This window comes from Rhinoraja longicauda, chromosome 26 (assembly GCF_053455715.1).
Source record: "Rhinoraja longicauda isolate Sanriku21f chromosome 26, sRhiLon1.1, whole genome shotgun sequence".
NCBI classification, from domain to species: domain Eukaryota; kingdom Metazoa; phylum Chordata; class Chondrichthyes; order Rajiformes; family Arhynchobatidae; genus Rhinoraja; species Rhinoraja longicauda.
Window position 1 is genome coordinate 15,277,845 of NC_135978.1, and position 22,738 is coordinate 15,300,582.

General features: G+C 42.5%; 1 protein-coding gene across 7 annotated transcripts in view; it reads left to right on the forward strand.

Annotated features, from left to right (window-relative positions):
* The window catches only part of gtf2ird1 (GTF2I repeat domain containing 1), a 135,772-nt gene that overhangs the window by 48,283 nt on the left and 64,751 nt on the right, over positions 1–22,738 (forward strand). The window lies entirely within an intron of this gene.

A 22,738-nucleotide genomic window follows, 5' to 3' on the forward strand; every position in this document is an offset into this window, starting at 1 on the left:
AATTCAGCGGGTCAGGCAGCATCAGTGGAAGGAATGGACAGAGAACATTTTGGATTGGGACCCTTCATGGGCTGGTAGAAGTTGGGGTAGAAAGCTGGAAAAGAAAGGTTGGAGGGGGACGGGTGAGGGGGCAAAGCCTGGCAAGTGTATATAGCTAAAGTGGGGTTTAATTGGCAGATGGGTGGGGTAAGCGACAAAGGCAAGAGGTGAAAAGCAGACACAACCTATTGTATTGTATTGTAAGCTATCCGAGCAGAATGTGAGGTACTGTTCCTCCAGTTTGCATATGGCCTCACTCTAGCAATGGAAGATGCCAAGGACAGAATGGTCAGTATGGGAGGAGGAATTAAAGTGGTAGCGTAGTCTGTGGTTGGTGACATAAAAGAGGCCACATCAGGAGCATCAAATGCAGTAGACAAGAGGTGCGCTTTAGCCTCAGTCTCACCTGGAAGGGCAGCTGGGGTTCCAGGATGGAAGATTGAAAAGAGGCCTAGGGGCAGGAGTTACATCTTCTGCAGTTGCAGGGGAAAGTGGGTTGAGTGAGAAGGGATGAATAAATGGGGTTGCATTTTTGTGTGGTCTCCACAGAAAGGGGCGGGGGTGGGCAGATGCGACTGCTTTGAGCTTCGTCTACTGCATTCTGTGTTCCCAATGTGGAAAGGAACGGGGTACTGATTGAGAATGATCAGCCATGATCACATTGAATGGCGGTGCTGGCTCAAAGGGCCGAATGGCCTCCTCCTGCACCTATTGTCTATAAGAGGGCGACCATTTTGAAGAACACTTGCGCTCTGTCTGCCGAAGCTTCCGAATGCTCCACATTGTAACTCGCCTTCTCCTTACCTTACCGACAGGCACTGATGTTTGTTTGATAATCTTCCAGTGGATTTGAACGATGTTGCAGAGACCCATTATTGGCATTATTTCCCCCTTGCCTTGAGTGCTGGCTGTGAGTAGTCTCCCAAGCATATCAGATGGCAAGGATCACTGCAGCCTGGCAGACGCTGTGAGATCTTGATCTTCAAATGCCCTCTTCCACAGATGGCTAAAAGCTGTGCTGGTGCATTGAGCGAAGTGGTGACTTCACTGGGAGGTAACTCGTGAGATATGAAGTTTAGAAGGATGAGGGGGGACCTCATTGAAACTTACCAAATAGTGAAAGGCCTTGATAGAATGGATGTGGAGAGGATGTTTCCACTAGTGGGAGAGTTTAGGACCAAAGGCCATTGCCTCAGAATTAAAAGATGTTCCTTTAGAAACCCAATGAGGAGGAATTTCTTTAGTCAGAGGGTGGTGAATCTGTGGAATTCAATGCCACAGAAGGCTATGGAGGGCGTCAATGGATATTTTGAAGGCAGAGATAGGTAGATTCTTGATTAGTACAGGTGTCAGGGGTAATGGGGAGAAGGCGGGAGAATGGGGTTGAGAGGGAGAGATAGATCAGCCATGAGTGAATGGCGGAGTAGACTTGATGGATTGAATGGCCTAATTCTGCCCCTATCACGTATGGGTTGGGGTCCACGTTTCCCTGGAATCCTTATTGTCAAGGATTGTTGTAGCATAGCTACAGGTTGATGGAGGACCAGTGTCTTCTCAGATGTTTAAATATTTTTTATTTTTGAAAAGCATATGTACAAATAGAAATAAAAAAAACACATTTGTTACAAAGTTCTTACATAGCTTCAATTTTTAAATTTTTGAAGAGAGGAAGTAAAAATAAAAAAAAATAAAACTATAAACTTGGGGAGAGAGAATAAGAGGGTTAAAAAAAAAAGGGTCTAACCATAAAAATTAAAGGGAGTAGATCCGGGAGACAATAACCACAGTTGTACATCCAACCCCTAACTCAAGTTTCAACTTTTAATTTAAATTTTTTATTTTAGTCCTGTGCCAAACCCATTTACTTTTCTAAAAATTCAATAAATGGAGACCATATTTTTAAAAATAACTTGGGTTTGTCGATTAAGGCAAACCTTATTTTTTCCAAATGCAGGGTCTCTGTCATTTCTGTAGTCCACATTTTAATTGTGGGGGTTATTGGTTTTTTCCAAAATTTAAGTATTAATTTTTTCGCAGTTATTAGACTGTAATCAAGAAAATGTACCTGACTTACTGTAAAATTTGTAGTATGTTCTGATAATCCTAATATAATTAATTTTGGGTCCATATCTAATTTTTTATTAATAACTTTAGAAACTATTTAAAAAATCTCCAACCAGAAGTTTTGCATTTTTATACAAGTCTCGAAAATATGAGTTAAATTAGCTTCTTGAAATTGACATTTATCACAAATAGGAGAGATACTAGGAAAAATCCTATTTAATTTTGTCTTCGAATAATGTAATCTATGTATTATTTTAAATTGTATTAAGGAATGTCTAGTATTCAATGAACATTGATGTATATGTTGTAAACTTTCATCCCATATATCTTGCATTATAAATTGATTCAATTCGTCCTCCCATGCTCGTCTATAAGATTCTGATGACGGAATGTCAGTGTCAAGGAGAGTATTGTAAATAAAGGATATTAATTTATTTGAATTATAATGTCGATTCAGGCATACATCAAGTGTTTCTGGACCTCTAAACTTATATTCTTGCATGTGTGATTTTACATAATCTCTAAGTTGTAAATATCTAAAATAATTATTAACATGTAATCCGTACTTCTGCTGTAAATCCTGAAAAGAAAGAAAAGTTCCCTTATGATAAAGATCTCCCACCCTTTTAATTCCATAACTTTTCTATTGAGCAAAGCCTCTATCTAAGACAGACGGTTTAAAAGAAGGATTATTCGCAATAGGAAGGAAAACAGATAATTTACTCAATTTTAACGTAAGCTTTAATTGTTTCCAGGTACGGATAACACTGTGTATAATGGGATTACCTCCATATGTTTTTTTATTTAAATTTATTGGAGCTAAGAGGATCGCACCAATATCGAATGGTAAACAATCCTCTTTCTCCATCTTTAACCAATCCGGTTGTTGATCAGAATCATCCAACCAGCAGGTTATATTTTTAATATTAACCGCCCAATAATAAAATAAAAAGTTAGGTAGAGCAATTCCTCCATTAATTTTAGACTTACATAGATGTCTTTTATTTATTCTATGAGTCTTATAGTCCCAAATAAACTTAGTAACAATTGAATCAATTTTTAAAAAAAACTTTTTTGGAAGATAGATCGGAATTGCTTGAAATAAGTATAGTAGCTGTGGAAGAAAGATCATCTTTATAGCATTACTACGACCAACTAATGATATAGGGAGTGTTTTCCAAAATTGGATATTTCTGTGTAATTTAGTGGAATTTAGAAGGATGAGGGGGGATCTTATTGAAACATATAAGATAATTAGGGGATTGGACACATTAGAGGCAGATAACATGTTCCCAATGTTGGGGGAGTCCAGAACAAGGGGCCACAGTTTGAGAATAAGGGGTAGGCCATTTAGAACGGAGATGAGGAAGAACTTTTTCAGTCAGAGGGTGGTGAAGGTGTGGAATTATCTGCCTCAGAAGGCAGTGGAGGCCAGTTCGTTGGATGCTTTCAAGAGAGAGCTGGATAGAGCTCTTAAGGATAGCGGAGTGAGGGGGTATGGGGAGAAGGCAGGAACGGGGTACTGATTGATAGTGATCAGCCATGATCGCATTGAATGGCGGTGCTGGCTCGAAGGGCTGAATGGCCTACTCCTGCACCTATTGTCTATTGTCTATTGTCTATTGTCTAAAGGAGGAAAATTTAATTTAAATAAAGAAGTATATTTCCTAGTCACGTAAATTCCAAGATATTTAAACTTTTCATAGGCAATTTTAAAAGGAAATTGTTGAAGTATGGCCGGATTATGCTCCATTATTGGCATAATTTCACTTTTATACCAGTTAATTCTATAACCTGAAAATGAACCAAATTGAGTTATGAGATTTAATAAATTCGGAATGCTAATTTCTGGCTTTGTAATATATATTAATACATCATCCGCATATAAAGAAATTTTATTGGTTGTATGTTTAGTGTTATAGCCATGAATATCTGAATTTGATCTAATACTCTCAGCAAGTGGTTCTATAATAAGGGCAAATAGAAGCGGTGATAGTGGACATCCTTGTCTACAACCCCTAGATAAATGAAATTTAGATGACAGCATTTGATTAGTTAATATTCTAGCTGTTGGGGATGTATATAAAAGTTTCACCCATGAACAAAAATTTTCACCTAGTTGAAATTTTTCCATCACTGAGAAAAGATAGGGCCATTCTACTTGATCAAATGCTTTTTCAGCATCTAGCGAGATGATTGCTAAATCTTCATTTAATAGTCTATTTGAATAAATTATATTGAACAAGCGTCTCAAGTTGAAAAATGAATATCGTTTGGCTATAAAGCCTGATTGATCGGGGTGTATCAATTTATCTATAACTAGACTTAATCTCTGAGCTAAGATTTTCGCTAATATCTTCTGATCAGTATTTAAAAGAGCTATCGCCCTATATGAACCAGGGTCTTCAGAATCCTTATCTTTTTTAGGAATGAGGATTATTGTTGATTCAGTCAGAGTTTGTGGTAATCTCTGTTGTTTAAAGGCGTGACTATATACAGTTTGCAAACGTGGAGAGATCAAATCACTGAATTTTTTATAAAATTCATTATTTAAGCCATCAGGGCCAGGAGTCTTCCCATTTTTCATGGATTTAATGGTCTCTTCAACGTCTTTCATAGTTATTTCTGCGCCCAGTAAATTTCTATCACTCACATTCAAACCAGGAAGGTTACATTCCTGCAAGAAGTTTTGCATCTGCGCAGAAGTATCTGTTATTTTTGATGAATATAATGACTGATAAAATTGCAAAAATCTCTGATTGATATCCTTAGGTAATTTAAGCAAATCTCCATTTTCTGATCTAATTTTATGAATTGTAGAATCATCTTCTAATTTACGGAGTTGACGTGCTAGCAATTTCTGTGATTTATCTCCAAATTCAAAATGTTTTTGTTTAGTATATTGAAAAAGCCTTAAAATATGAGCTGAGAGAATATAATTTAACTTATATTTGAGAGCTGCAATTTTATTATGTATTTCAATAGAGGGAGCGATGGCATTTGTTATGTCTAACTGTTTTATCTGACTTTCTAGGTCATGTTGTTCAGCTCGCTTCTTCTTATTTTGAGACGCTTGAAAAGCAATAATACATCCTCTCACAAACGCTTTAAATGTTTCCCAGATGTTGAGTGTAAGAGCATCCTCGGTGAATGTGTCGATGTTGACTTGGAGCCTGGTCTTCCACCATGTGCAATGGCAACACTAACTTTAACTTTTATTCTCGCTACTATTGCAATGGCATTCATTCAGTTCTCCAGCCCTCTCTGTGTTGATGTTCCTGATCAAATAATCGTCGTTTGGTTGAGGATTTAGTTCTGTCGCCACTGATTGTTGATTTTTTTTTGAGGGAGTGTGGTTCAAGGGTTTATTTTACTTACAATCATGCAAGTAATTAGGTTGCAAATTAAGGAGAGGAGAATCTCTTTGATTTCCCACCAAAATAATGCAAGCGACCAATTTTATTTTGTGGCACATGGCATTGTATAGTACATGGCATTTCTATAGTACACGATAAAGCAGGTATCACATTTTGCATGTTCTCTCGGGAGCATAGATGGGAAGAGGCTATGGCACTGAGCTCAGAACCGCAAGGGTCTGCGTGGGACCTCTGTTGCTCCTTTCCATGAAGGATTGTGCTAGAAGGTCTGCCCCATCTTCTGACGATGATGCCTTGGGTTCAATGACCTCTCAAAGCCAAACTACCTTGATTATAACAAACATTTTATGCAATTTGAAATCCTCTGGATACAGTGCTCTAAAACTCTAAAACGAATGCTTTAAAGGTCACACCTCATTCTGTTTACACCATTCTATCCCCATCTCCTGACTGTATTGTTACAGGTCCTACCCAAGTCTTTCCCAGTCAGCAACTTAATGCAAGCTCCTGTATCCCAGTGGAACCACCATTTAGCAGCTACTATATACAAAATGCTGGAGTAACTCAGTGGGACAACTAAAAACTCTGGAGAGAAGGAATCGGTATCGTTTCGGGTTGAGACCCTTCTTCAGTCTGAAACATCACCCATTCCTTCTCTCCAGAGATGCTGCCTGTCCCGCTGAGTTACTCCAGCATTTTATGTCTACAGTATCTTCAGTTTAAACCAGCATCTGCAGTTCCTTCCTACACATTTAGCAGCTACTATTCCCGAATGGTGCCCTGCTGCATTGGCATGCAGGTCCCAGAGCTGAAAGTCGTTGGTTTCTGGCGATTGCTGAAATAGTGTAAGTGGAATCCACTGTCACTGCAACTAATCGTAGCTGCCTTCAGATTGCTGATACATTGAGTCCTGTTCCTGGGGCCCATCTCAGCGAGGGGGAATTTCCTCACATCTACCCACTTGGGGAATTCCTGAAAGGCCACTTCACTTCTGCTCTTCCTTTTTGCTATAAAGAGATTGACTCTTGTCCTACATAAAACTGAAGGGCACATCTTCTGTGTGATCTTTAGCTTTCTGCGCTTGAAGCTGCTGTACTGGTCGTTTTAGAATTTGCAAGGAGACAGAGTATCATGCCGTGCCAGCAAAATCGCCATCAACAACAACTTTCACTGATGTCTCTTTCAATATCCACAATATCTGGAAGTGTTTCAGGGGAGCTTTTATCGAACAGAGATGAACATTGAGCCTCAAAAGGAGTCAGAAAACATAGAATCGAAAGCTATGTTGAAGATGTAGGATTAAAGATGGAAAGAGAAGTGGAAAGTTGGAGATTTGAGCAGGTTTCCAGAATTTGATGGGCTTGATAGTTGAGGTTATGACAAGTGGTGGAGGAGTTAAAATTGAGGGTGATTAAAATGCCCGAATTTGAAAAGCACTGTTACAATTTTAGAATTGAAGCATTTGTTAATTGACGATGGATCAGTGAGATGGTGGGTGAAAGGAAGGGTTCAAGTTGGGGTATGAGTTTGAAAGTATTGCCAGCACCAAACCTTGACTATATTTAACTTTTAACCTGACATTTCTTTGAACCTACTCGCACATTCACCTTGTATAACTGCAACATTCCTCTGGACATACTCTCGCATCTACCCTGTGCAACTGAAGGTGTCTACGGAAACTCTCAAGTGGTTTCTTGCCAATTTATTCATTTGTTTACAATGCCTACTGGCTGTGCCAATTTGGGGAAGTTCAGCTCAGTTCAGAAACTCACCTCAAATATTTTCCCATTGTAGTTGGTGATGCAAGTTTAGATTGAGATTGTTAAAACCAGTTCTGTAACGATGTTGTGATTATATAGATTAGTTTCAAAACCATTGTTTCTTTATTGAGAGTAATTATGTGGGTGAAATTCTTGCAGTGACAAGTGACATATAAGCATTGCTTATTGCAACTATTTATACAATTATACATTTGTTACTAGTGTTAGTTAAAAAGCTTCTAAACCTTTCATCGGTTGCTGATATAAATCCAAGATAGGTGTACAGTAAATCCTCGTTATTAGTGACCTCTTTATAATGGATATTAATGGAGTCTGAAGAAGGGTCTCGACCCAAAACGTCACCCATTCCTTCTCTCCACAGATGCTGCCTGTCCCGCTGAGTTACTCCAGCATTTTGTGTCTATCTTTATAATGGATTTTGGGTTATAGTGGACGGAGCATACCCACTGTAATCAGACACCACTGTCTCTTTGGGCTGTTAGTCACACTGTGGACCTTTCCTGCCAGGTCGGGCAGCCGACGCCACCCCAGCCCACTCTGCCACCCTGGCTGCTTCCAGACCAGGCTGCCTATGCCACCCACAGGCCCACATCAGCAGTCCGGGCCAGTCGTCACCTGGATTCCTGGCCCTGTTCCAGACCACGAGTCTCGATCCGAAACGTCACCTGTCCACGTTCTCCAGAGGTGCTGCCTGACCTGCTGAGTTACTCCAGAACTTTGTGTCCTTCTGTGTACTAACCAGCATCTGCAATTCTTTGTTTCTACTACTTGTGCAATGATACCCTAATACCTGGCAATCCCTCTCTCGGTTATAGTGAACAATTGGCAATAAAGGACACCATTCCCCCTCTGGTCTATCACAACAAGGGTTTATTGTATTCATATTATGTACGAGGTTCTACAAAGTCAGAGGCATAAAGCTGTATAGTATAGAAACAGGCTCTTCAGCCCATCATCTGGGCTGACCACCATGCCTGATCCCACTTGCTTACATTACTTCCATATCCTTCTATGCCCTGCTCATTAAAGTTCCTGTCCAGATGCCTCTTAAACGTAATTCCTGCCTCCTCTGGCAGCTCATTCCAGATACCAACTACTCTGTGTCTGAACAATTTACCCCTCAGATCTCCTTTATACCTGCTGCCTCTCACCTTAAACCTTCTAGTTTTGGACACAACCACCAATGAAAAATCATCCAATTCAGCAAAAAATCCAACTCGATCCATGGGACATAATTTCCCATGCAGAAAGCCATGCTGACTATCCCAAATCAATCCTTGCCATCTACAAATGTAATTTTTTTAGGCTTATGTTTAGATCTGTCATTGTCACGTGCACCAAGGTGCAGTGATAACCTTTGATTTGCATGCTATTCAAACAGATCAGATATACCATACATAGATACATTCAGATCAAACTCAAGTAGAATAGATAGGGCAAAGGGGAATATACAGAGTGAAAAATATAGTTCTCAGCGATGTATTGCATTATAATGCATTAATTTCTTAGACAAAATCCAATGTCCTCAATGGGTAGAGGTGAATCGAACAGTTTCTCAGTTATGGAAGAACTGTTCAGAAGCCTGGTAATGGAGGGGTAGAAACTGTTCCTGAGTCTCGTGGTGTGTGCTTTCAAGCTTCATAACCTTCTTCTGGAAAGGTGCAGGGAGAAGGAGGAATGACAAGTCTTTTATGTTGGCTGCTTTTCTAAGGCAGCATGAAGTGTAGATGGAGTCAATGGTAGGAAGTCTGGTCTGCATGATGAACTGGGGTATCATCTACAACTCTTGGCAATTTCTTGTGGTCTTGGGCAGACCTGTTCTCAAACCAAGCAACCTGACAGCATGGTTTCTAAGGTGCATCTGTAGAGGTTTGTAAGAATCACTGGAGACGTGATGTATTTCTTCAGTCTCTTCAGGAAGTAGAGACATTGATGAATCTTCCTGGTGGCTGCATTAATGTCCTGGGCAGATCATTGGTAATATTAACGCCAAAGAACTTGAAGCTCTCAACCATTTCCACATCTGCACCATTGGTATGATGGGGGCTGGTACTCCACTCTGCTGACTGAAGTCAATAACTAGCTCCTTCATCTTGCTGGCTTTGAAGGAATGGTTATCATCCTACACCTTGTCACTCTGTTCTCTATCTCCTCCTGTATTCTGTCTTGTCACCGTCCATGATTCAGTCTACCGCAGTGGCGTCATCTGCAGACATAGATGCAATTAGAGCAAATTTGGCAGTGCAGTCATGAGTGTAAAGGGAGTATAGTAGGGGACTTGGAACACCATGTATGGCACTGATGTTGAGAGTTATTGTGGAGGAGGTGTTGTCAACTATCCTCGCTGATTGAGGTCTTTGGGTCAGGATGTCGAGGATCCGGTGGAAGAGGAGTGGGGGGGGGGGGGGGGGGGTGGTAAGCAGCTGATACCTAGGTCCTGGAGGTTGAAGATGAGTTTGGATGGGATTATGATTTTGAAGGATCTGTAATTGATAAGTAAGAGTCCTTGTTGCCAATGTAGTTCAGAGATAAGTTAGATGCTGTCTCTTGGAATCCTTTCCAATCGGTTTACCATCATTTGATGCAAGGCTCATGGGCTTACAATTTTGTGCTTTAACTCTGTTGCCTTTCTTAAATAATGGCACAACAGTAGCAATCCTCCGGTCTTCCGATACTTCAACTTTAACTTCATAAGTTCATAGTGATAAGAGCAGAATTAGGCCATTTGGCCCTACAGGTCTACTCTGCCATTCAATCATGGCTGATCTATCTCTCCCTCCTAACCCCATTCTCCTGCCTTCTCCCCATAACCACTTGAACCCCTCACCCCCTCATCTGTGGCTAACAAACATACAAACATCTCTGCAGGGTCCCAGCAGGCTCCTCCTCCCTTTCTTCCCTTTGCATCCTGGGATACATCTGGTCAGGCCCTGTGGCTCCACATATAGATCACCGCACTGATAGTTAAGGGCCACCACTTGCTCTCTAAGTACCCTTTTGCTCTTATTACACACAGAACTTTTTAGGCTTCTCCTTTATTTTGTCTGCTGGGGATATCTCATACCCCTACATCCCTTGTACTCAAGGGACTCGCTTGACTCCAGCTGCCTATACCTGGCATATGCTTGTGTAGGAAGGAACTGCAGATGCTGGATTAAACCGAAGACAGACACAAAAAGCTGGATTGACTCAGCAGGACAGGCAGCATCTCTGGAAAGAAGGAATGGGTGGCTTTTCGAGTCGAGACCCTTCTTCAAACTTAAGAAGGAAGAGGAGGCTCTTCAGAGCTTCTCTCCAGAAATGCTGCCACTGTGTTACTCCAGCTTCAAGTACTATCCTGGCATATGCTTCCTTGTTTTTCCTAAACAGACACTTAATATCCCCCATCCATCATGGTTTTTTAACTTGCTGGCTTTGCCGTTCATTCTAACAGGAACATGCTGGGCCTGAGCTCTCTCTATCTCACTTTTGAAAGCCTCTCTCTCTCACTTGCTGGACATTCCTTTATTTGTGTTCTTGTGCGTTATACAGTAACATAACTCAAACATCTCTCAAACTCAGTCTGAAGAAGGGTGTCGACCCGAAACGCTGAGTCTGAAGAAGGGTCTTGACCCGAGATGTCAACTATTCCTTTTCTCCAGAGATGATGCCTGACCCGCTGAGTTACACCACCAATTTGTGTCTGACTCAAATGTCTATTAGGGCACCAGAGACGGCTTGCAACTGGCAGGAATCCTCCTGAGAATCCTCAAGATTGTTTGAAATAGTTCAATACAGCCAGGGGTGGAGGTCTAATTCTCGAATGGATGGCTGTTCTTATCCCATTTGTAGCTCAGAAGATGGCAAAATGAAGCAGGAGCATCCAGGGCAGTGCAAACCGCTTCTAATTTCACTGTGGATGCAGTAGAAATGTTGGGGGAACTTCTTTGGCACAGCAGCACTTTGTTAAATCTACGCAGGCAGATGAGCAAAGTTGATCTTTGGGGAGAGTGGGGGTGGGGGAAGGAGAGAGTGGGGGTCGGGGAGAGTGGGGGTGGGGGTCAGGAAGGGTGGGGGAGGGGGAGGGGCAGTGGGGGTGGGGGGAACAGTGTGGGTGGGCGGGAAGGAGTATAATGGGGGGCAGGAGAGAGTGGGGGAGGGGAGAGTGGGGGTGGGGGAAGGGAGGGAGGTCAGGAGAGGGGGAGGGAGGAACAGGGTGGGGAGGGGGGGAGGTGGGGAGGGGGGAATGGGGGTGGAGGCAGGGCTGGGGGGGTGGGGGCAGGGGAGAGATGTGGGGGTGGAGTAGGGGGATGGAGTGGGTCAGTAGGGGGAGGAGGGGCGGATAAGGGGGATTGAGTTGGGGGGGGTTGAGGGTGCTACACCAATACAGGAGAGGCTTTGAGTCCAGGGCTCACTCGATGACGACACCCTCTCCCCCTCTACGAGGAATGGGCCCAACTAGACTTGGTCTAGTATCATTTAAATGTACCTTTTAAAAAGGAAAATCTCTCCAGTTGCTTCAAAACCTTGTCTGACAAAACTTGATGCCACGCCATGATATAAGTGTCTACAATCTTGGCCAAAGAGAGAAGGAATTGGTGAGGTGAAGGGATGAGGAGGCATTTTAATGAAGAGGGTTCCGGGTCTGAAAGCACGATGGTGAACATGGAACACACGTACAGCCCTGTGGTTTGGAAAAAAATAATTGCATCATGGCACAGTATTTCATATTTACATATGAAATTAACTATCTAGGAATATTTTCATGGGAATATTTAATTGCACGCTGCACTATGGAATCTGTCTTCATACGAGATCCTCAAGTGAAAGGAAGAATCCACGATGTTCCAGGCAACCAGATCAGAGTGTTGGCCGTGTACTCTCCCAGCTGTGCTCTTGCCTTTACCAATGCCACAGGAGATAATGAGGGAATGATGGTGGCACAGCAGTAGAGTTGCTGCCCTGCACTGCTAGAGACCAGGGTCCAATCTTGACAACAGGTGCTGTCTGTACGGAGATTGTACATTCTCCCCGTGATCTGCGTGGGTTTTCTCCAGGATCTGTGGTTTCCTCTCACACTCCAAACTCGTACAGGTTGCAGGTTAATTGGCTTGGTATAACTAAATTGTCCCCAGTGTGTTTAGGATAGTGTAAATGTAAGAGATGATCGCTGGTCAGTGTGAACTCGTTGGGCCGCAGGGCCTGTTTCAACTCTGTATCTCTCAGCTAAACTAAACGAAACTTTTTTTTTGGTGGAAATTGGTTCCCTCCTTTGCAAGATTAATTTGATCCCTCGTCTGCTTTAGCACACATTGGGTTAACACAAGTCTGCTTTAATCTTGCAAATAAAGAGCAGGCATCTGCTCTTTGAACTGACGTTCTGTATTTCCAACCTCGGTGTGAGGGGAGTTTGTGGTGATGGCTGCTGACTCCCAAATGCACATTCAAACCCGTTCCCGTCAGTACTGGCTTTACAAGCCAAGGGTTTCTTTAAGGACTCTTGAAGCACTTTCTGGGACAGGCTGCAAGTTTAATTATACAGCCTAGCATCTGGGAGAAATTAAGATTGAAAGTACAGTAATGAAGAGGGGAGACACATGAGATTGGAGATGCCGAAAACGTGAGTAGAAAACAAACTGCTGGTGGAACTCAGCGGGTCAGGTAGCATTTGCGAAGGGAAATAGACAGTCAGCATTTCAGGTCAGGACCCTTCCTCAGAGAGAGGAACTGGACCTGAAGCATTGATGGACCATCTCCCTGCACAGATGCTGCCCTACCGAGACTATGGAGTTGAGACACAAGATGCTGGAGTTACTCAACGGGACAGGCAGCGTCTCTGGAGAGAGGGAATGGGTGATGAGATGTTAGTTACTGTACTTGGAAACAGCTGGGATCCAAACTTATCTTTCCAATCATCGTGGGTTCAGTTGCAGTAAACATGAGCGGGGAGGAGTAGAAGAGAAAAGAGCTTTGCTCTGTCCCAGTAAAAAATCACCGAGAGGAACCTTTTACTGCCTTGCGCAGCAAATCTTTTGCTTTTGTACGAATTTTTATCAGAGTTTGCAATGTTCTTGTTTCCTGGATGAGATGTCACCACAGCAAAGTTGATCTTCACACCATGCATGCTCTTTATTTGCTGACCGACCTGATGATCAAGTTGTGAGATCCCACAGTTTTGCGAAGTGTGATTTCTACAAGTGCAAGCACTTGCGGAAGCCATTCAAAATTCTGTCAAAAGCCATTTTGCTGATGCTGCCTGTCCCGCTGAGTTACTCCAGCACTTTGTGTCTATCTTCAATTTAAACCAACATCCGCAGTTTCTTCCTGCACTTCTTATCGGAGGTGGAAGTGGACTGAAGATTAGCATCTTCAATACCACGGTTTTGAACGGGCCCCAGAGAGGAAGGGAGAAAAACAATACTGGAGGTTAGATGGTGTAAGGGCAATGCCCTCTCCAAATGTGAGGACAACATCAAGAGCTGAAGAGATGTTCAAGCATAGCAGTTCATTAACTGAATTAATAATTCGGTGGCAGGCCCTACACAGATGGGCAAAAATTGTTTGACTCTCTGAAAAGCTTCAAAGATTTTATGAATTACCCAGCCTAAATACATTGACATTAATGCAAAATAGCTGGTGCAAAAGAAAGATATATCTATCAGAAGACCTAACCTTTGCTAATGACAGCAAGATTGATGAAGGTTGTATGTATTGTCCATTGCACCCAGTTGTAAATGTTAAATTGTTGAATGAGAGGTATCTTTTGATTGATACAACTCTTTAGGTTTAGTTTTATTGTTATTCTTGTGTGCACATTTGTAGAGATTACGCTTTCAATGAGTGTTATACTGCAGACACACTACTGAGTCAGGGAATAAACACGCAGACAGACACAAAAAGCTGGAGTAACTTAGCGGGTCAGACAGCATCCCTGGAGAAAAGGAATAGGTGATTTTGTCTGAAGAAAGGTATTGACCCGAAACGTCACCTATTCCTTTTCTCTAGAGATACTGCCTGACCCGCTGAGTTACTCCAGCCTTTTGTATCTGTCTTCGATTTAAACCAGCAGCTGCAGTTCCTCCCTACATAATAAAAAAACACGTAATGAGTACAGAACATTTTCACTGCACTGTGACATCTTATCTTTCTGGCAGAAAAGTCATAATCTATCCAATAAAAATGATAGGATTAACCAAGGGCAAAAGATATGCTGTGTAAATTATTACAAGGTTCAGTTAAATTATTTCTACTGAAGGCGTGGGAAGGAAACAGGTTCTTTACCCTTCCCCCATGCAGCCTCCTTGTCGGACATATCCAGTCAGATACTACCAGTATAATGGTATCCCTGAGATGATGCAGTGAGATCATTCCTCCTGCCTCCTCCATTAGCCCACACTCATCATCATTGTGTTACTGGGGAAGACTCTCTATCTACATAGCCATGGATTTAAAGAAGAAATGTAGATGACAAGGACTTGTTACTTTCCAAAGGCATGGAGGAGTCATCAACATTCATAGGTTCATCAGTTCTAGGAGCAGAATTAGGCCATTCGGCCCATCAAGTCTACACTGACATTCAATCATGGCTGATCTATCTTTCCCTCTCATTCTTCTAAACTCCAGCAAGTATTTTAGTGATGGTTGTAACCCATGTCGATTTGAAAATCCTATTGACTGGATGCATAATGGCATTGGATCTAGAGGCACAGCTGTCAGTGCACTTTCTGTAAACAAAGAAACAATTCCTGTCTTACCACACTGCTGATAGACACAAAATACTGGAGTAACTCAGCAGGGCAGGCAGCATCTCTGGATAGAAGGGTGGTGCTTCCAATAGAAAGCAGTAGACATCAATGTTCTTGGAAGGCCTTGACGAAGCTTTAAGTATGCCAACATGACCCAAAATTATCACTGAAGGGAGTTTAGATTTAGAGATACATATTTAGAGATAGAGCGCGGAAACAGGCCCTTCGGCCCACCGAGTCTGTGCCGCCCAGTGATCCCCGCACATTAACACTGTCCTACACACACTAGGGGCAATTTTTACATTTTACCCAGTCAATTAACCTACATACCTGTACGTCTTTGGAGTGTGGGAGGAAACCCACGCAGGTCACGGGGAGAACGTACAAACTCCGTACAGACGGCGCCCGTAGTCAGGATCGAACCCGAGTCTCAGGCGCTGCATTCGCTGTAAGGCAGCAACTCTACCGCTGCGCCAACGTGCTGCCCATGTTCTTCGATCTTGGTTTGTTGCAAGAGGGATCATCAACTAGAAATGGTGGTGGAAACAGATTCCATAGTCTTTTTTTAATAGTTTGATATGAATGGGTGAAGGCCACATTGAAAGTGGACAGATTCTCCACTTCCTACCTTAAAACCTTTAAAGAATGTTTAGGAGATGTTTCACCACCAAACCAGGCCCCGGGCCATTCGGCCACACGAGCATGCTATCTCAGCAGAGACTCTGCAGGATTGGCCTTTACACACTGAAGTTTCGAGGAACAAATGTAATCTCATTAAAGCGGAAGACATCGAGAGAGGCGAATGGCGTAAATGCCGAGGTGCTGTGATCAGTGGGCAGGGATTCTGTGAATGGTTGTGTTGGGTGGGTGTGTCAGGAAGGGTGGGGTGAGTAGAAGGTGGATGTGTAAATCTCACGATAGGTAATCAGCTATTTAAAAGGAAAATTATCTCAGAAGATGGTGAATCTTTGAAATGTTGTGCATCAGTGAGCTGTGGCCACTGGGTCACTGAACATCGGGAGTATTGAAATTAAATCACTTTTAAGTGAATCAAGCAAGGCATTTGGGTTTGGCGGAGAGTGAGCTTAGTTTAGAGATACAGCGCAGAAACAGGCCCATCAGCCCACCGAGTCCGCATTGCACATTAACTCATAAGGAGACTCAGGTCCCTTGGAGTGCAGGGGGCACTCCTAAGGACCTTCTACAACACAGTGGTTGCATCAGCCATTTTCTATGGAGTGGTCTGCTGGAGCAGCAGCATCTCAGCGGCGGAAGGGAAGAGACTCGACAAGCTGGTCAGGAAGGCCGGCTCTGTCCTGGGTTGCCCCCTCGACTCAGTGCAGGCGGTGGGACAGAGGAGGATGATGGCAAAGTTAACATCGCTGCTGGACAACGACTCCCACCCCATGCAGGACACTGTCACTGCACTGAATAGCTCCTTCAGTGACAGACTCCTTCACCCCCAAGTGCGTGAAGGAGAGATATAGGAGGCCCTTCCTTCCCGCTGCTGTGAGACTGCACAACCAGCACTGCTCCCAGCAGACGAGTCAACACTAACAGCTAAGAACACACAGAAAACTGATGACAATTTATCCTTGTCTTTACTTTTATTTATAATGAATGATCTCTTGCTATCCACTCTGCTGCTGTGACACTGTAAATTTCCCCGGTGTGGGACGAATAAAGGAATATATTATTATTATTATTATTATTATTATAAATATATCATATCATATATATACAGCCGGAAACAGGCCTTTTCGGCCCACCAAGTCCGTGCCGCCCAGCGATCCCCATACATTAACACTATCCTACACCCACTAGGGACAATTTTTACATTTACCCAGCCAATTAACCTACATACCTGTACGTCTTTGGAGTGTGGGAGGAAACCGAAGATCTCGGAGAAAACCCACGCAGGTCACGGGGAGAACGTACAAACTCCTTACAGTGCAGCACCCGTAGTCAGGATCGAAGCTGAGTCTCCGGCACTGCATTCGCTGTAAAGCTGTAAAGCTGAGGAAGAACATCCCCAATAATATTGAATGTTGAAAAAATGTTCTGGTTTTTAATGATGGAGTTAGGGAATGCTGGCCTGTAAATAACAATACAATATCTAGGAATTCTACAGAACAAGAGCAGGGCGGAACAGTGGCAGTAGAGTTGCTGCCTTGTAGCACCAGAGATCCTGACTACGGGTGCTATCTATATGGAGTTTGTATGTTCTCCCTGTGACTGTGTGGGATTTCTCCAGGTTCTCCGGTTTCCTCCCATACTCCAAAGATGTAGGTTCATTGACTTCGGGGAAAATTGTAACTTGTCCCTCGTGTGTAGGATAGTGCCAGTGTGAAGGCTGATCGCTGGTCAGCGCGGACTCAGTGGGCCGAAGGGCTTGTTCCCATTCTGTATCTCTAAAGTCTAATTTGGAGACACAAAAACCGCAGATGCTGAAATCTTGAGCAAAAAAAAAAAAAAAAAAATGGTGGAGGAACCCAGTGGGTCAAGCGACATATTTGAAAGGAATGGACAGGTGGCATTTTGGGATGTATCCCTTCAGACTTAAGGGTGAGAAGGCTGGGAAAGAGACCTGGTGGTGGGGCAAGGACGAGTAAGTGATGGAGGTACGGGTGCATTGGTTGGCCGATGGGCGGAGAAGGTAACAAAGTCACAAAGTCTAGAGTGGGAAGGAGGCAAAGGATAACAGATAAGAAAAGAAGAGGAGGAGTGAAATATAAAGGAGGGGTATGGGTGGAGGGGGACTGGGGGGAAGGGAAAGGGGGGAATAAGAGGAATATATGGGATTCAAGGGTGGGAGATGAGTGTATGGAGAAGGGAAAAGGAGCACAATTTGGCTTCTTCAGAAATTGGACAGAATTTGGCTCTTCACCCATAAGGTCATAAGTGATAACAGTAGAATTAGGCCATTCGGCCCATCAAGTCTACTCCGCCGTTCAATAATTGCTGTCTATCGCTCCCAACCCACATTTTGGGCCTTCTCCCCATAATATCTGACACCTGTACTAATCAAGAATCTATCTATCCCTGTCTTAAAAATATCCACTGACTTGGCCTCCACTGCCTTCTGTGGCAAAGAGCTCCACAGTTTCACCACCCTCTGACTAAAGAAATTTCTCCTCATCTCCTTCCTAAAAGAACATCCTTTAATTCTGAGTCTATGACCTCTAGTCCTATACTCTCCCACTCATTATACCTCACTAGTCCTGATCAGAATTACCTACTATATTTGGTCCATGGTTCACATGTATCGACTAGAATATAAGGGCCATAGTTCTGTAGATATTATCTTTGGTGTTCAATTTAATTCTTCAATTTCAAAATCATTCTTTGGATTGCCCAGAACCGCCACTTGTCTTGTCGATACTATTTGCGTTCATCGGTGCCAGTTTAAACAAAGAAATATCAAGTTACGAAATGGCATTTATTTTTTAATTGCAACATGTTTTTTTGTCTGAAATACTCAGCTAATTCCACTTCTCTGAATTTAACAAGAGTTAACCTACATTGAGATTTAAGATTTTATAAATTTTCTCCTCCAGTCCTTAGAACGATATCAATTAATCTTCCATAAGTGGTAATTGTAGTCATTTAAATATGATTGCTTACGCCAGTGTTGGAGAGAGGTTTCTATTTCATGGTCAAGGTTGGTTTGAAGAAGGGTCCCAAGCTGAAACGTCACCTATCCATGGTGTCCAGGGATGCTGCCTGATCCGCTGAGTTACTCCAGCTTTTGTGTGTCTCCTTTATGCCACTGGCTCTTTAGCCTTGTCAATCTAGGTGAATTTTATAATTGAGTGTTCATAAATTGTCGAAGGGAGTAAACCTTTTTGGTAATAAGGAGTGAGCCACACCAAACATTGCACACATTTTTGCCATTTTTACTATTTACAGCAGTAATAAGTCTCCAGGTTATAAGCATAATTTCTCTTGGGGCTGGGTCTATTGAAACAGAAATGATGCCTGTGAGCTAGACTATGAGACAGTGCATAAAATATGGGTCTGAATTATTCTTCACTGCATCAATCAAAGAGCTAGCTCATTTAAAATCGGTTTAAAGCTTGTTCAGCAGCCAATGGAGCAATTTAGCGAGGGTGTGGAAGTGAAATAGTCCAGGGTGATGCAATGAGTTCTGGTTTCCTTCATAGTCAAGTCAAGTCAAGTCAATTTTATTTGTATAGCACATTTAAAAACAACCCACGTTGACCAAAGTGCTGTACATCTGATTAGGTTCCAATGGGAAAAAAAAAAGAAACATACAGTAGCATGCAAACAGTTCACAGCGCCTCCTCAATGAGCCTCAAACGCTAGGGAGTAGAAATAGGTTTTGAGCCTGGACTTAAAGGAGTCGATGGAGGGGGCAGTTCTGATGGGGAGAGGGATGCTGTTCCACAGTCTAGGAGCTGCAACCGCAAAAGCGCGGTCACCCCTGAGCTTAAGCCTAGACCGCGGGATAGTGAGTAGCCCCAAGTCGGCCGACCTGAGAGACCTGGAGTTAGAGAGGGGGGTTAGAAGATTTTTGATGTGGGGGGGAGTGTCCATTTAGGGCTTTATACGTGAATAGGAGGAGCTTGAAGTTGATTCTGTACCGTACAGGGAGCCAGTGGAGAGAGGCCAGAATCGGGGTGATGTGGTCCCTTTTACGGGTACCCGTCAGGAGTCTCGCTGCGGCGTTTTGGACCAGTTGCAGGCGGGACAGGGAAGATTGGCTGATCCCAGTGTATAGGGAGTTGCAGTAGTCTAGGCGGGAGGAAATGAAAGCGTGAATGATTTTTTCTGTGTCTTCGAATTGGAGGAAAGGTTTGATTTTAGCTATGGTTCGAAGTTGGAAGAAGCTGGCTTTTACCACAGCGTTGACTTGCTTATCAAATTTTAATGCAGAGTCAAATATCATGCCGAGGTTTTTGACATGCGGTTTGACTAGGCAGGATAGACTTCCAAGACTGCCTGTTATCAATTTGATGGAGTCGGGGGGGCCGAATAGGATGACCTCAGACTTGCTCTCATTTAATTGGATTATATATAGATTATATATAGATTATATAGATTATATATTGGATTATATATAGATTATATAAGATTGAATGTTAAATAAATCTCAGTCCATCACAGTCCTGGAGCCCATAGTTTCAACCTGCTCCAGCTAATTAATCTAATTTTTTAAAATTAATTATTTATTTTCCAGTCAATACAATACAACAGATTGACGATACAGCTGTGAAAGTTAAATTGTGCGAAATCATTGTATCAAACATAAAACAATATAATCACACACAATATTTTCTGACCGATAAAAAAAGGTGTAGACAGAAGCCAAAGCTTATTGTGCCTACCCATAATACTTAACAAAATATAATTTTAAAAAACACAACATCATAAGTCAGAAGCAGATAAACAAAACATAAAAAGAAACACAAATATAGTCAAGAACCATAATTTCTGTCATGTCAGTCATGTCTCAGTGCTGATCACATATTTTGTATCTTTCAAATATAATATTTTTAAACATTTTCTTGAATCTACACTTATTACTACACTCTTTTAATTCATTGTTGCAACTATTCCTTAAATTGACCCTTTTAACAGTCACACGTCTATCTTTCACATTTGTTCTTACCCTCTTTTTTTTCCAATTATATAATTTCCCCTGAGTGGATACCTGCTCTCCCTCACTGAAAACAAACCTTGGATACAGTCAGGAAGTGTTCTTTCTTTTGCTCTAAACATTATTTGTAGAGTATTAAAGTCTACTAGGTCCATAAATTTTAGGGCATATGATTTCATAAATAATGGGTTGGTTGGGTCATTATAACCAGCCTTATTGACAATTCTCGGAGCTCTTTTTTGCAATATAAAGATTGAATTAGTGCTAGGTGTTTAGTTGTTTCCCCATACTTCCACGCAGTATGTAATATATGGAATAATGAGTGAGCAATATAAAGTAAATAGTGAATTTTGATTCAAGATGGCCTTAGTTTTGTGCAGTATTGCAATGGATTAATCATTCCCATTTAGAGCAATCGCATGGTGAAAGTCGTCACACTGGGATTTTAGCAGAGTGGGATTTATACCAAAGGCTAATCTTGTTTGGGGAAGATAGACACAAAATGCTGGAGTAACTCAACGGGTCAGGTAGCATCTCTAGAGAAAATGGATAGATGATGTTTCGACTGAAAAAGTATCCCAACCTGAAACGTCACCGATCCATTTTCTCCAGTAATGCTGCCTGCCCCGTTGAATTATTCCAGCATTTTGTGTTTGTCGTTGGTATAAACCAGCATCTGCAGTTTATTATGACTTGTTTGGAGAATACTTTTCTCTGCTACTTGAATGCATTTGTCAGTTCCTCCACTTGTCGAGTGTTTCTCTTTGAAAGGTTAATAACCATTGCTCTCAGGATTAAAAAATAAAGTTCTGGAGGAACTCAGCAGGGTAGGAAAATAGACAGTCGACGTTTAAGATCAGGACCCTTCCTCAGACTCTGTAGATAGATGCTACCTGACCCGCTGAGTTCCTCCAGCATTTTGGTTTTTGCCCAAGATTCCAGCAACTGCAGTCTCTTGTTGCTCCAATTTATTGCTCACAGGATTTTCGAAATAACAGCAGAACTCCGCAAGAGGGACTTTCACGGGTTTTTCCACACTAGGGAGATCCTAATACAAAACGTGCTTAAGAAATATGGATCAATTTCAAATGAAACTTGGCACATCACTGCCATGCTGATGGTTTACGCAGAATGAGCCGAGAACAGTGAGTAATGGTGAAATGGAGCCGACACACTATTAAACCCCACTGTGTGGAGTATCACTGGAGTATCGCTGCATCACTGGGTGTTAAACCAATTTTCTTTTGTGCTCTCTCTCAGGCCACAGCAAAAGATTCCACACCACTCTTTTGAAAAGCAGACGTGTTCTCCTAATGCCCTGGCCAACAGTGAAACAGATTATTTGGTTACGATATGATAGAACTTTATTTATCCCAGGAGGGAAATTGATCTGCCAACAGTCATAAAAGCACAAAATACATTGGGGGAGGGGGGGTCAGTCTCAGTCTACCCCATACCCCACGTCAGGAGGGGGAGGAGTTGTAAAATTTGATAGCCACAGGGAAGAAGGATCTCCTGTGGCGTTCTGTCCTGCATCTTGTTGGAACCAGTTTGTCGCTGAAGGTGCTCCTCAGGTTAACCAGTGTGTCATGGAGGGGGTGAGCTGTATCACCCAGGATGCACCGCAGTTTGAGGAGCATCCTCCCCTCCTAGACCACCTCCCATGAATCCAACTCCGCCCCCAGGACGGAGCCAGCCTTCCTGATCAGTTTGTTATTATCAAGTTATGGAACATTGCAGTGCATAACCCACCTTACTGTGGTTCCTATATTACATAATCATTCACCAAAAACAAATGACTTAATTTTGAAGCACAGTGCCCTTGAGATGAGAGGGTGATATGCAAAATTATCTTCAACTTATGTGGACCATTGCCCTTGGAATAAAAAACTGTGTCCAGCAGTCTTGGACAACAAAAACACGGGCTGTTGTTCATCGATTGCAGCTCAGTGTTCAACACCATCTTCCCCTCTACACTTGCCAAACTCAGGGAACTGGGTCTCCTCTTGTTCCTATGAATACAATATGTTGCTGTCAATGGGCATTTATGTCTTGCTATCATATGGGATAAGAGGAGAATTAGGCCATTCAGCCCATCAAGTCTACTCCACCATTCAATCATGGCTGATCTGC